The following is a 15,208-nucleotide window of genomic DNA, read 5'->3' on the forward strand; positions in this document are numbered from 1 at the left end:
ATCCGTTCTTCACCATCATCACCGCGTCGCGGTAGAGGTTCGAACTTCGCTTGGGGTTGTTTTACCATTAAGCCATTCCAACCTTCGTCACTCTCGGTGTTTGTTCCACCATTACGACATTCCAACCTTTGTCACTGTCGCCATTCCAACAAGTTGTACAGGTACGATTCTATTCGATTCGGTGTTTGGGGAAGTTCAAACTGCGATTGGTTGAAATTGGTTGAAATTTGATTCGAGATGGTGCGAACTGCGATTCTCTAGTTCATTTCTTCAGGATTTGTTTGTACAGGAAATTCGATTCTCTAAGCTTGAAATCTGTACAGTAAATAGACGAGCACAAGAAATTTCAAAGCTTCAAATTCGATTCTCTAGTTCATCTCCAGTTCATTTCTAAACTTGAAAATCATTCCTCTGTCACTATTTGAAAACGGAAAAGACGAACCACCTTATTTGTATAAGTGGGTAGATTTTCCATAAGCTTGAAATCAATTACAGATACTTTCATCATCATATCTATTAACTTATCCACTTATAGCAATATTCAATGCAAGTGATTTGATAAGAATGATGGATGATAGCTATTTGATGAGATTCACCAATGGAATATTTGCCAACCCTTTTAGCTCATTTTATTCTACAATTTCCTATTTATTGATCATTGTTTTCACTTTTAATTGTCCAGCATCATGGATTTTGCATTCTCATCCTATCATTATGTTCACTGATTTCACCAATTTGTTGTTGTTAATTGCAGTGTAAAATTAGTATAGTTGCAGTGAAATCAGTATATTTGTAGATTTTAATTGATATGTATATTAGACAGATTTTAATTGTCATTTTTTCTTGTTAGTTGCTCTTAAGGCATGTCAAGCTCGAGCTATGTGTCAAATGAGACTACATACTTATGTCGATGCAATCTGAGAGCAAGAGTAAGAACAACGTACATTAGCAATAATTATGGGAAACGGTTCTATGAATGTCCAAAATTTAAGAGCAATGAAGAAAATGGATGTGGCTTCTTCAAATAGATTGATGGAGCATTTCAGAACCAAACATCAAATGTCATTATGAAGCTTGCTCAACAAAATAAGGTGTTGCAAGAAAGAATATATGAGTTGGAAAATGTTGTTAAAGTCAGAGATGAAGATATTGCAAGGATGAAGGCATCTCTATTGAACAAGATATCTTTAGTGATTGGTGCATCTTAGGTCTTATGTGATGTAATGAGCTTGTTGTTAATGTTGATGAATGTTAACCTTTTATTTTTGGAATTGTGATGTAACGAGTTTGTTGTCACTGCTCTTGTGTTGGTGTCGATGTTGAATGTTAAATAAAGCTAAAGCTGGATTTTTTTTTGCATAAACAAGTGCACTGAACCATCATTTTGAAAGTGAAAAAGCATTAACAGTTCCTCTATTGCTGTTACATTTTGGATCTATGGTAGTGATTGTCATTTATGGTTGAAAGTGAAAAGACATTAACAGTTCCTCTGCTGCTCCACTCAATATTTTCCCCTTCTTTACTTCACTTAGTTTGTGACTGCTTATGCAACATTCAACAGTATAAATTTGCTGCACACTGAACAAAAACCAACAGTTTTGTGAATTTGCTGCACAAAAATCAGCAGTATGAATTTGCTACACACTGAACAAAAACCAGCAGAAATACCACCAGAAATCAACAGATTCAGCATAATCCAACATAAAAATGGTCCAAAATAAGAGTAAAATATCTTGTCCTTGGAGACAGCAGCAACTACCATTCATAAATAAGTTTTCTATCTACAATTGACATACCATTTTTTTCTATCGGTCACTGTCGGTCCAAATTGACATACCAATTTTTCCTATCTACAAAATTAGTACAAATCAACAAATAGAAACTACCAGAAAATTTTGAGCCAGCAAATACAAAATCAGTACAAATTTTATGTCTACAACAGAAAATACCGATTGAACCAACAATTTTCGAGCAGAAAAACAAGAAGAAACCAACAACAAATTTTCGTGCTGTTCAAACAAGACGAATTTGTTCAAGTAAAAAAAATTTCAAGCTCACAAACACCGATCGAACCAACAGAAAAACAAGGCGAATTTGTTGAAACACCTATCGCAGTTCAAACCAACAACATCGAATCATCACAAACTCCCAGTTGGGGCCGCCTTTCTAACTCAAGTAAACCGACCTGATGAACCTGTGACTCGCTGTAGAACAACCCACAAATTTTCGGCAGTTGGTAGTCACTACCAACGGTAGTCACCAGCGAACATCTGCTCTGAAATTTAAACACGCAGTTGGTAGTGACTCGTTGTAGACGAAGCTGTTCAAACACCGACGCATAAGTAGAAAGCCCCCAAATTGAAGTTAGAAGAACAACGAATTGGAAAAAGGTAAAATAAAAGGGCAATTTTGTAATTTCTTTGATTTACCTGTTAAAGTAGACATAATTTTAGTGAGGGTGGTTATTTGCTAACGGAATTGATTTAAAGGGTGTGTTAAAATATTTATTTGTATAAGGGGTGGTTGTGGTAGAATTAGCCTATTTAAAGGGTGATTTTCAGAAATTTTCTCTAAAAATAAATGCAAATAACTAAAAAGATGTGGAAATAAAATATAAAATCTCAGATCAAATCTTCATTTAATGGGCCGTTTGTGTCCGCGTCACGATCGTGACACAGGGGTCGCGATCGTGACTTTGCTCCAGTTCTCAGGTCCGTGGCCGGTCGCGATCGTGATAGATAGTCTCGGTCATGACACCTCAACTGCGGCTAAGTCGCGATCGTGACATGCCTGTCCCGGTCGTGACAGCTTCAACTGAGGCTGGATCTTGATCGTGATGATCCATCTCGGTTGTGACAGCTTCTCCTGAGATGGTCTTCGGTCTTCTACAAGCGTCGAGGTAGCTCGGCTTCGCCTCTCAGCTTCTCCTTGGGTGTAGGCGTGGCATACTTCCTCTAGCTCCATCCCGAATGCACTAAAAGTGAGCACAACCGGGATCTCCATGATAAAAAAGCACTACATACCGCTTAGGAGCATCCCGTTAATCCATAAATGAACTCCAAACCAGATTCCGGGAATACCACTCGTTAAGCACCTAAACACCACTATTCCTAATCTAATAGTCGCTAGTTAACACCATATAATAAGCTCCTATCAAGCATGCTATTTATTATATATATATACAGTAGACAGAGAAATCAGTGCTGATCATGATAGTGAACATGTGGTTGAAGATCATCGTTGTAGTGCCTTCACAAACTCGTTTAATTGCTCTTGAGAAACATAAGAGGAATTTGAAGCCGGTTCATAAGCTTATTTAAGAGGCAAATATTATTGTGTATGCTTGTGCGGTTGAAGATGAGATTGAAAGTTTTGCTGAGCCTTCTTCATATTCAAAAGTTATTATTTCTATTGATAGTAGCAAGTGGATCACAGCTATGCATAATGAAATGGAACCATTTGATAAGAACGAAACATGAGAGTTAGTCAAGTTTCCTAAAGAGAAGAAGCCTATTCACTGTAAGTGGGTTTTCAAGAGAAAAGAAGGAATTTCTCCAAATGAAGAGACAAGATACAAGGCAAGGCTAGTTGCAAAAGGTTACAAACAGATTCCAGGTATTGACTTTAATGAAGCATTCTCCCTTTTTGTGAATCATAGTTCAATTTGCACTTTGCTTAGTATTGTTGCTATTTATGATTATGATCTTTAGCAGTTAGATTTCAAAACAGAAATGCTTCATATGAATTTAAAAGAAGACATCTATATGGATCAATCCGAGGATTTTTTCATACCCGGGAAAGAAAACCTTGTCTATAAGTTAAAACGGTATTTATGGGTTAAAGCAATCTTCGAAGAAATGGTATAAGAGATTTGATATTTTTACGCTTTCTCAAGGTTTGAAGAGGTATGACTGTGCTAACTGTTTTTAGCTTGAAAGCTGCTAATGGTTCATTTATTTATTTGCTTCTCTATGCTGATGATATGTTCATAGCTTCAAAAGACACGGTGGAGATTGAAACTCTAAAGAAGTAGTTAAGTAATGAGTTTGAGATGAAATACTTAGGTTCAACAAAGAAAATTCTTGGTATTAAAATTTTCAGAGACAGGGCTTCTGGGAAGTTATACTTGAGTTAGAGTGGATACAGTAATAAGGTACTTCGTCGGTTTAATATGTATGATGCAAAATATTTAAGTACTTCTTTAACTGCACATTTCAGATTTTCTTCGGAATAGTGTGCTCAATCTGATGAAGACATTAATTATATGTCTTGAGTTCCTTACTCAAGTGCAGTCGGTTCACTCATGTATGCTATGGTTTGATCATGCCCTGCTTTGTCACATGCTTTGAGTATTGTCAACATATTTCTTGCTAATTCAAGTAGAGAACATTAGAAGGCAATTCAGTGGATATTTAGATATGTACGTGGTACTTCTCCTGCTTGTATACAGTTTCTGAAGTCTAGAGATGAGCTTGTTGGTTATGTTGATTTCGATTATCCAAGTGATTTGGATAATAGGAGACAGGTTATGTTTTTACCATTGGTGGTTGTGTTGTGAGTTGAAAAGGTTATTTACATGCAACAATATCTCTATCTACAACTAAAGCACAATACATGGCTGTTTCTAAAGTTTGTAAAGAAGCTACTTGGATAAGAAGCTTATATCTTGAGCTTTGTGGTGGTACTTCCTGTATTCCTTGATTATGTGACAAACTGACGTGATATATCATTACATTAGAGATGTCATTTACAGAGGCGACATCAAGGTATGAAAAATTAGCACTCATGACAATCCTGATGATATGATGACAACATATTTCGATTATTAAGTTTGATCACTTTGCTCAAGCTTAGTTGGTATTAAGATATAGTCTACTATGACTACTCGATACACATCAGTGTTGCTTGATGAAGATGTTTACTATTGAATACAATTTTGTTATTAAAAGAAATTCGTATCAAAGTGGAGTGTTGTTTTTTAGCTGATCTGAATTCTGGATTTGGGTTGAAGTGGGTTGGGCTTTTACCAAAGCCATCCTAATTCTTCTCCTCATGTGCAAGCCACGTGATTAATTAGTAGCCCTAGTGTTTTTGCTCTTTGAATGTTTGAAGAGCAGCTACAGCGCCACACACCACATTTCACTTAGTTGTTCTTTTGGTTTGTTATTGAACACGTTAAGTGTGTAGCTATTTCTTTAAGCTTGAGCAGTTGAGCTTCTTAGCACTACCTCTGGTAAATATCTTATCTTTTTATTCACTGAATTTCAGCTGGTGCTTGTATCTATGGTTTTCTTGAAAAGATTTCTACGTAAATTTTGTGTATTTTCTGTTTTGATCATTCTTCGACTGATGCTTGTATCCGTGGTTTTTCCCGAAAAGATTTCTACGTAAATCTTTTGTATTCCCTGTTTTAATCATTCTTCATTTCCGTTTTGCTTGTCGATTTGATTATTTCATTTATTAACATCAACATAGGAATCGATGATAGTCCTAAAACAATAATAAAAATACATTTCGAGAATAGAAGAAAGGTAGCTATGGTGCAAACAGAGGTTTTGAAAGGCTGGGAAAGGATCCAAATATAAAAAGAGTCAATTGCATGGTTATGCCAGTCCATGGGCCTCAAAGGCCTCAAAGTTAATTCTGGTCCATAAATGTCCAACTCTTTTCACATCGGACTGCATCAAAATCACAAAAGCTATTAATATCTACAAGTTTTACCAATAAAATATATATTAAAAGTTAACCTATAATTTTTGGAAACTTTTTTTAAACAAGCAATACAATGACGTAATAAAATATCTGACTTTCAACGATTCATAGAGGGACGGGATGAATTTTAGTCAGTAGAGTTGTTGGAATTATGAACTCGGATCACATCAGATAGAAGAGTACGATGCCATTGAGATTTGAATAGAAAATCTGTTCTTGATTACTTTCTCAAAGAACATGGTTGAACTTGACATGTTGCAAACTTGATGTAGTTCTCTTGATGTCAATGATTATAGGAGTATTTTCACAAGGAAGTTTCCAGTTGCGCCTAAGACTTTGATAATCGAAAGGTTGTCACCTTCCATGACGACACATGAATAGCCCAAGCCATAAGCAGCTTTAATCCCTATGAGAGCGGAAAAAGCTTCGGCTTGAAGAGCGTTATTAGATTTCATAGGGAAAGTCCCAACATCCAAGATTTTACCTTTATTGTCTCAAATAATATAAGCAACACGACCAAAATTTTCTTTATATGATCCATGAAAGTGAATCTTAACCAAGTTACAAGGAGGTTTCTTCCACGACTTAATCTTCCTATGTTTAGTAGAAGGATCATCGGATTCGTTACCTTTATTCTTCTGTAGAAGCCTGCAATCATTACTAATCCATAACTCATGGTGGGATAAGGCACAATCAATTAGATTTTGGATTAAGGTATTTTTAGGTTTATTATCATTACAAAAAATGATATTGTTCCGTGTTTGTCAAATTTTCCACCAAAGGAAAACTGCAAGAGGAATGTCAGTATTAGAATTCGTGAAAACTTAGAGAGACGAGAGGAAATCACCAGACTCAAAGAGAGAATAAGACGTTCCTGTTTTTTGTTTAAGTAAATAGAAGGAATCCTTTATAAAAGAACATTCAAAGAAATAACGGTTTGATGTTGTATTAGCACCAGAACACAAAGAACATTGATCTTGGACTCGATAAGAGAATCTATTTAATCTTTCTATGGTTGGCAAACAATTATCACAATATTTCCAAAGGAAATTTTTGACTTTAGGAGATAGGTTATATTTCCATAAGTTGAAGGGATGAACAAGTAATTCTAGTAGAAAGGAATGCAGATTGACTACATAACTCTCCATTTTGAGAGGGGGTCCAAATCACTTTGTCATCTGTTAGGAATGTAGGAATATATATATTAACTATGATATCAACAATATCTGAAGGTAGATAGTTTCTAAGTTTATTTACGTCCCATGTTTCTCAGGAGTCCAGAAAGAATCGATAGAGGTGATAGGATCACTATTTCCTATATAGAGATTAAGGTTAAAATTTGGAAGCCAATTACCCGTTCAGAAACGAATTCTTGACCCGTTGCCTATTTTCCATTGAATATGAGATTTGAACTGATCCCTAATATTATGTAATCTATTAAATTTCCATGAAAAAGACGCAGACTTGCTAATAATTAGAATGTCAAAATACATTAGATATATGTCATAAATAATTAAAGTCCAAAGAGAATTGAGATTAGTAAGGATCTTCCATAAAGTTTCATTTATGGTGAAACATTGTTTTCAAAAGAGAGACAAATATCCACTCCACCCTCTTTTTTGGGTTTAAAAATGCTATCCCAACTTATCATTAGTCGGAAGTTGTTGATGTACTTATTCCAGAAGATTTTTATGAATTTCATCAATTTCTAAACACAAACCTTTGGGGAAGAGAAAAATTGAATTTGGAGGAAATGTTACTTTGTATCAGTTGAACGCGCCCTGTCTGAGAGAGTGGGTTAGGTTTTCACTGGGCTAGTTGTTTATGAAGATTAGAGGTGTAATCCTCAAATAAAGTTTACAACTTTTTTATTAACATTAGGAATTCCTAGATATTTTCCATTTTTGTAGTTATTGGAATACAAAGTTGAGATGCAAGCTCCAATTGATACGAGATCCTTAGAAAATTGAATAGAGCTTTTATTGTAATTTATTTTGAGTCCACTTTGGGTGGAGAAAGTGTGTAAGAAATCTCTGATAAAATTGACGTTTTCAATCTTAGCTGCAACAACGATTATAGTATCATCTGCAAAACTCAAATGCTTCCATGTTGCACAAAACAAATTCCAACTTTGTGGGATGGATGAAATGTGAAATTGGTAATAGATCGAGAAAAGAATTCCATTGCTATACTAAAGAGGAATGGAGCGATAGGGTCACCTTGTCGAAGTCCACAAGAAGTAGTGAACTCCATTCCAGTTTGATTATTAACCAAGACTAAAATTCAAGGTGAAGTTATACATTGTTTGATGAGATTAATTCAAGATTTTGGAAAGTCAAATTTTGAGAGAATTTTAAATAGAAAGTGCTAGTCTAGATTATCTTAAGCTTTTTCCATATCAATTTTGATAGCCAATCAATTGCCTTTTTTTACCATTATTCTTATGAAATAAATGGAAAATTTCATGTGCCGCAAGAATATTGTCATGAATTAACCGACCTTCAACAAAAGCGCTCTGGAACGGGGATATGAGTTTAGGAAGTATAGTCTTGAGTCTATTTGCTATAAGTTTAGAAATAATTTTATATGTAGAGTTACAAAGACAAATAGGTCGATAATCACTGATAGAGATGGGAGAGTCTTTTTCGGGGATAAGACCGAAAAAGAGTGATTCCAATGCAACAACAGATATCCTAAGTGGAAAAAAACTTTAAGTGCTTCAAATAGTGACGAGCTAATAATTTTCCAACATCGGTTTTAATAATCAGTTGAAAAACCATCAGGTCCTCGAATTTTATGAGGTGATTGTTCAAATACTGCTCGTTTTAATTCAGTCATAGAAGGAATAATGGAAAGGTCTTGATTTGAGATGGATGTATTTGGGTTGACTATGAGACGGGATTTTAGTTCAGAGGTAGTGGTTTTGGAGATATCCTCTTGAGCGTAAAGAATGAGCCATCTTGAGAGATAGCTTGACGGAATGTATAAATTTTGGCAATTGAAAGAAAATATTTAATGTTTTGATCATTGTACGCATGGTGTTTGACTTTAGATCTTCTTTTTCAATAATAATTATGGAATTTGAAGAGAGAGGCTTGCCATTTTGTATGGTTATGAGTTATTTTTAAAAGAGAGATTCGTCGGGTTTAAGAGTAATTCTTTATATAAATTTTCAAGAGTGAGTTCTCAATTAGAAAATTGAGTAAAATTGTGATTAAAATTCTTGTTGGCCCAAGGTTTATCATATTGTTTAAGAAGTCAAAGTTTGTGGATCGTGTGATTTCGAGTACCTTAATCTAACTAAAGATTATATCTTTGGTGCAGAATAGGATTAAGAACTATACGAACAATGGTTACCAAAACAATTTCCTTTATTGATTCTACTAGGGCTTACAACTTCAAGACGAACACACAAATCTTAGTTCGTCTAAAACTCTCCTAGATATTGCCTAAACCCTAAATCAATAAAAATAACCTCTTAGCACAAACAACCTTTTCTAGAACGATAATCTAATCTATTTATACTAAAGACATAATTGCCAGGAACTAATCTACGAAAAGCTAGATAAAAACATTAAATAAAACAATAAATCCTAACTGAATAACTAAGATAATAAAGTAGCTCTAACAACTTAGATTACGGATCTAGGAGATCTCTTGCGAATCTATCTTTCCTTTTATAGAAGCTTCCAATATATCTTTCCTCTTTTACGTGCTCGGTTCCCTTCATATCACTCGGTTCCCTTAAGCGCGTCACTCCCTTATATTGTTTATACCTTTATTAGATCGGTTCCTTTACTCCATTATTCGGTTCCCTACTTCCTGTACTCGGTTCCCTTTATTCTGGTGAAGCGCTTTGAGCGCTATGCTTCTTGCTTGACTCGCTTCAGCTTCCAATGTTAAGCTCGTTGATTCCTCTGCTTTAATCACCTATTTTGCTCGAAGGCCTATTGCTATCCTACAATAACTCACTCAATATAGACATTAGTATATAAAGATGTTTGTTATCTTTAAAACTGAGAGATTATAAGTTATAGATACTAGTAGCTAGTTCCTATAACCAACAAACTCCCCCCTTTTAACGATGACAAACATAGAATCCTGGCATAGATATAAAAGTTTAGCCATAGAAACTGAGAAAGATATAGTTTTGATACTCCCTTAACCAATGAGCAAGTAGCACTTATCGCCCTTTGAACTTATCACAAGATTTAGTTCCCCCTTAATTAAAGAACTCTTATGCCTGTATTATTCCACCTTTTGACATCATTGAAAAGGTTATGCTCAATATTAAACAAGGGAAAATAAGTATAGTGCGTGCGTGCCATCTAGAGGAATGAGTAAGTGATGAATAAGAAAACAAGCAAGTAAAGAGCATCTCAGTACGAACTAGAGCAAGCAAGCATTTAATCAAAGGCATACTTTATATTATAATAAGCACAAAGAGAACATGTAAAAAGAGCAAAAATACATAGAATTTATGAGGAGCTTTTGGATTTCTAAGGAGCCTTAAAGATGTTGAGAATGAGCACTAAGTCACTCCCATTTGTATTCATCCTCATAGTCGTTCAGATGTGTTCTTTGAGTGGTCCTACCATGAGCGCCTTGATGTGATGGAGATGCCAATCAATCATTCGGATCAGGCCTACCATATGCTTGTTTAATTGAAGACCTGCCTCTAAGGTTCGTAGCTGGATTTCTAGGGGGCTTAGTTTATCTGGGACAAGGGGCTTCTTTTCCTGTGCAGGGCTCTCTAGGCGCTCAGATCTGGGTTCAATTTTGGGAGTTGCTTTAGTTTCTGCCTTCGGTTATGGTCCGAGCTTTAGCTTCTCTAGCGGGGGGTCCATTCCCGCGTGCTTGACTAGGCGCCATAACCCAATCATTATTACAAAGCTCTCAAGAGGCATTTCCTCCACTGGAATGTAGATGCCGAGCTCAATCATGAGTTTCTTCACCACGTGCGAATAAGGGAGAGCATGATTCTTGTGCATTTTGACGATAAGCATGTGCGTGAGGATCAGCCTTGGAGTGTCTATGATTCTCCCTTCTATAGCTTCTCTGATCAGGAAAGCATCTGCTATGGTCACCATGTCGGGCTTATCCTGCCTTGGGATGATGTTTTTGAGCAGGATGAAATACAAGAGTTTCTTGCCGAAGGAGAGCATATGGGTCTTTATTTTCTAGGGCTTCACCTTCCCACGAGCAGCTCTATCATTTCAGCTTTACCGGACGTCCAATTCTTCTTAGGAAGGGATGCGTAGCCTTTGCTGGTGGGAAGCCCGAGCACCTTAGCCATGAGCTTGACATTTATGGTCTTTGGCTTGTCCCACCACGGTATCTGCGCAATGGAATACATCTGATCAGGAGCTGGAGGCATGGGAACCAACACACTGTAGAACTTGCGAACTTCATCGAGGTCCAATATGAATGGCTCCTCCTCTAATTCACACCAGTGGGTGCGCTCTAAAGTGGAGACGGTGGAGGCTACATCAAATTCGGCCGGGTCAAGGGTCTTCCAAAACCCTTGACCTATTTTCAACGACTCGATCACTTGGCGTGTGACGAAGTTGCCGTGTGCGCGGGGGAATTGCAGCTCAGAGACGCCCTCCAGTGGAATGATGGCCTTCGACGAGAGGCCTTTCGCTTTCTTCAATGTGGTGGAGGAGGGGGTTATAGAAAGGGGCCTTTTTGAGGGATTTGGATCGGAAGGGTGATTCTGGGGCCGTGAGGGTAAGGGATGGTGGAAATTGAGGTTGGCTCTCATCAGGAGCGAATATAGTGGGTGTGTGCTCACTGGATTTAGACGAGGAGTCCTTTGGAGTGGTGGAAGAGATATAACTAATGGGATCAGTGGTTTGTACCTTATCTTCTTCCATCGGAGTGAGAGTGGAGTGGCAGGAGGTTGTGGTCGGAGGTGGTGGTGAAGGCTGTTTCTCTAGGGTTTGATGTCCCGGGGAATGGACAGAGGCGGTTGTGGCTTGTGGCGCGGGAAGGTCAACGAGAGGTGGTGGTGCTTGGGTGGTGACGAGTGCTGGTGGTAGTGCAGTGGCTGATCTGGTTGGTAAGGATTGTAGAGAGGTTGCATACTTCATGAATTTCTCCCATTGCTCCTGAGTTAGGGTGTACTGGTTGGCCATTTTTTATTTTAGATGGAGCTTGAGTGAGAATGTGTGAGAGATCCAAGAAAATAAGAGAGAGATGAGTGGGAATAGTGAGAAATGGGTAAAGGGGTACAGATCTGGTATGGAGGGGGATTTTATTTAGGCGGTGCAATAGTCCAATTACAACGGCTCAATTCAGTACAGATTCGGCGCCTCGAAGATCGGTGAAGCAAGTGACCATTTAGGAACTAGGGCGTAATCATTGCCTAGGAACTAGGCAGCCGTTAGGATGCTCGGTCCCTAAAATCTCATCAGTCCCTAAACTCAGTTCCCCAAAAATCTGCGCTTTATACCTATATCTACGTTCTCGGTCCCATTCTCTGTCGGTCCCTATGTTTAGTTCCCATTATAATGAGCTTGATAGTTTCTCTTAAAACTCGATCCCCGTCATTTTAGGCGTTGTGTCTCAGTTCCCGTTCTCAGCGGGATATCACTCGCTTAAGCACTAAAATGAATTCAAACACACAAAGGGACTTTTGACAACTCTTTAAATAAATAAGTGCTAAGCATAATTAGGAAGGCTCTTTGTCATCTAAGTGAATATTCTCAGGTGTAGGCTATTGGTCACAGGAAACGTAACACAAAGGAAACGTAACACAAAGGAATCAATCCCAAGTGTAGCCTTATTTTGATGAATAATTCCTTGTTCAGGGCCTTGGTGAAAATGTTCACTATTTGATCCTCAGTTCTACAATGGGTAAGCTCTATGTTCTTCTTCTCCATATTGTCTCAAAAGAAGTGATGACGCACGTCAATGTGCTTAGTTTGAGAGTGGTGCACATGGTTCTTCAAAGGAATCGATGACACACGTCAATGTGCTTGTGTTGTCACATATTATTTCGATCGAGCCCATAGAAATACTGAAGTCCTTGAGTTGTTGCTTCAGCCGTAGGAGTTGATCACAACATGAAGCAGCCGCTATGTATTCCGCCTCGGTGGTGGACACGACTACTGAGTTTTGCTTGCGAGATACCCAATAAACAAGGCAAGGGCCTAGGAATTGAGCCATACTTGAGTTGCTCTTTCGATCAACGAGATAACCTGCATAATCAGCATCTATATATCCAACAAGGGTAAAATCACAGTTCTTAGGGTACCATAAACACAAATTGTCAGTCCCTTTTAAGTAGTGAAAGATTTGCTTGATGATAGCGACATGCGACTCCATTGGATCGGATTAAAATCTTGCACATAGGCTTACTGCAAAGATAATATCATGCCTAGAGGCGGTTAGATACATCAATGATCCGACCATACCTCGACAAAGCATCTCGTTAGTCTTGGGGTCATTGAGATCTACATCAAGCTTTGTGCATGTTGACATTGGAGTGTGAAGGGGATTACTATTATCTATCCCAAACTTCTTGATTATCTCCCTTAAGTAATTTTGTTGATGGATTTGTATGCCTTCACCCTTTTGTACCACTTGAAGGCGGATAAAGAAATTCAGTTCCCCAATCATGCTTATGTTGAACTTTCTGAACCACGAGAATGTCGCCCCTTGTGTTCCTGGATGAAGAGCGTCTTGTCGATTGTCATAGTGCCTTGTCCAGGAAATACACGCGCTCAGGGTGCTTTGGGTCCTTGAAGCTTGGTGGTTGTTTGACATATACTTCTTCATTGAGAACCCCATTAAGAAAGGCCATCTTCACATCCATTTGGAGCAACTTAAAACTCTTGTGAGAGGTGAAGGCTATCAAAAGATGAATGACCTCTAGACGAGCGACTGGAGCATAGGTCTCACCATAGTCAATTCCCTCTTATTGGTTGTACCCTTGAGAAACTAGACGCTCTTTGTTCCTTACCACAACTCCTGAGTCATCGAGCTTGTTTATAAAGACCTAGTGAGTTCCTATTATAGTACAATTAGAGGGACTAAGAACTAGACACCAGACTTTGTTCCTCTCGAACTCATGAAGCTCTTCCTGCATGGCAGCCACCCAATCTGGATCAAGGATGTCTTCTTTGATGTTCTTATGGATTGGTAAGAGAGACAAAGGCGTTTAAGGCACATAAACTGGTCTTAGAAGCGACTTCTTAAAGTGCTTAGGGGATCGCCTCTGGACGAGCTTGTAGAGCTTCTATTGAGCGAGTGTGCATTCTAGAGCGTAAGGGAGTGATCATGTTCCCTGGAATATGAGAACCTTGTTGCTGAAAGCCTCTAGTGGGAGGCGCTGTGGTTCGTACTGTGTCGAAGTGAGAGGGAAATTCAATGTCACTGTCCGAGTCAGAGGCTATGGGAACTGAAGCTGTAAATGGAGGGCGAGTGGATTTAAGGCTATAGAAGGAGGTGCTTGATGGATTTCTGAAGGTGCTTCTAGGAGAGCGTCTTCTGGGAATAGATCAGCAGTGTCTGATGACGGAGAGTGGAAAGTGCCTTCGTCGAATACTACGTGCATGTTCTCCTCATATGTTCTTGTTCTCTGATTGAACACCTAATACGCCTTACTCGTTGGAACATAGCCAAGGAAGATGGATTCATCGCTTCTTGCATCAAATTTGCCCAAATTATCCTTTCCATTGTTTAGCACATAGCACTTGCATCCAAATACCTTGAAATGAGAGATGCTTGGAGGATAGCCTTTGATCAGCTCGTATGGAGTCTTGGTAAGAGAAGGGTGTAGAAGATCCATGTTTGTGATGTAGCAAGCGGTTTTCACCGCTTCAGCCAAGAATGAGGGGGAGACTCCACTTTGAAGTAGCATGGTTCTCGCCATCTCTACTAATGTTCTATTCTTCCTTTAAATGACTCCATTTGGTTGTGGAGTCCTAGGGGATGAGAAGTTATGACTTATTCCCCTTTCAATGAGTAGCTTAGCATCTCGCTGTTCTCAAATTCAGTCCCATGGTTTGAGCGTATAAAGTGCACTTGTAATGATGGGGAGTTCTCAAGCAAAGTGACGAGATCAGTGAAGCAAGATAAGGCTTGATCTTTAGACCGTAGGAAGAGGGTCCATGTGAATCTAGAGTAGTCATCGACAATCACAAATATTTAACGTGCTCCACCTGGGCTTTGAACACGCATAGGTCCGCAGAGGTCCATGTGAAGAAGCTCAAGGGGATTCTTGGTTGTGATGTGTGACTTAGGATTGAACGAGCTTCTGACTTGTTTTCCCCTGACACAATTAGTAAAATTTGTCATATTCTCTATCTTAATGGGAGGTAAGCCACAAACTAGCTCCTTTGCACGAACCTTGTGTAGAAGATGTAGATTTAGTTGTCCAAGTCTTTGACACCACAAAGCTGTTTGATCTTCTATAGTAGCAAGGCAAATGTGAATCTTTGGGATGTAGCTGGGGTAGAAAATGTAAGTGTTGTTGACTCGCTTACCCCTT

The sequence above is a fragment of the Phyllobates terribilis genome, unplaced genomic scaffold, assembly GCF_046119375.1.
Source record: "Phyllobates terribilis strain yellow unplaced genomic scaffold, ASM4611937v1 Scaffold_5705__1_contigs__length_49765, whole genome shotgun sequence".
Taxonomy (NCBI): Eukaryota; Metazoa; Chordata; class Amphibia; order Anura; family Dendrobatidae; genus Phyllobates; species Phyllobates terribilis.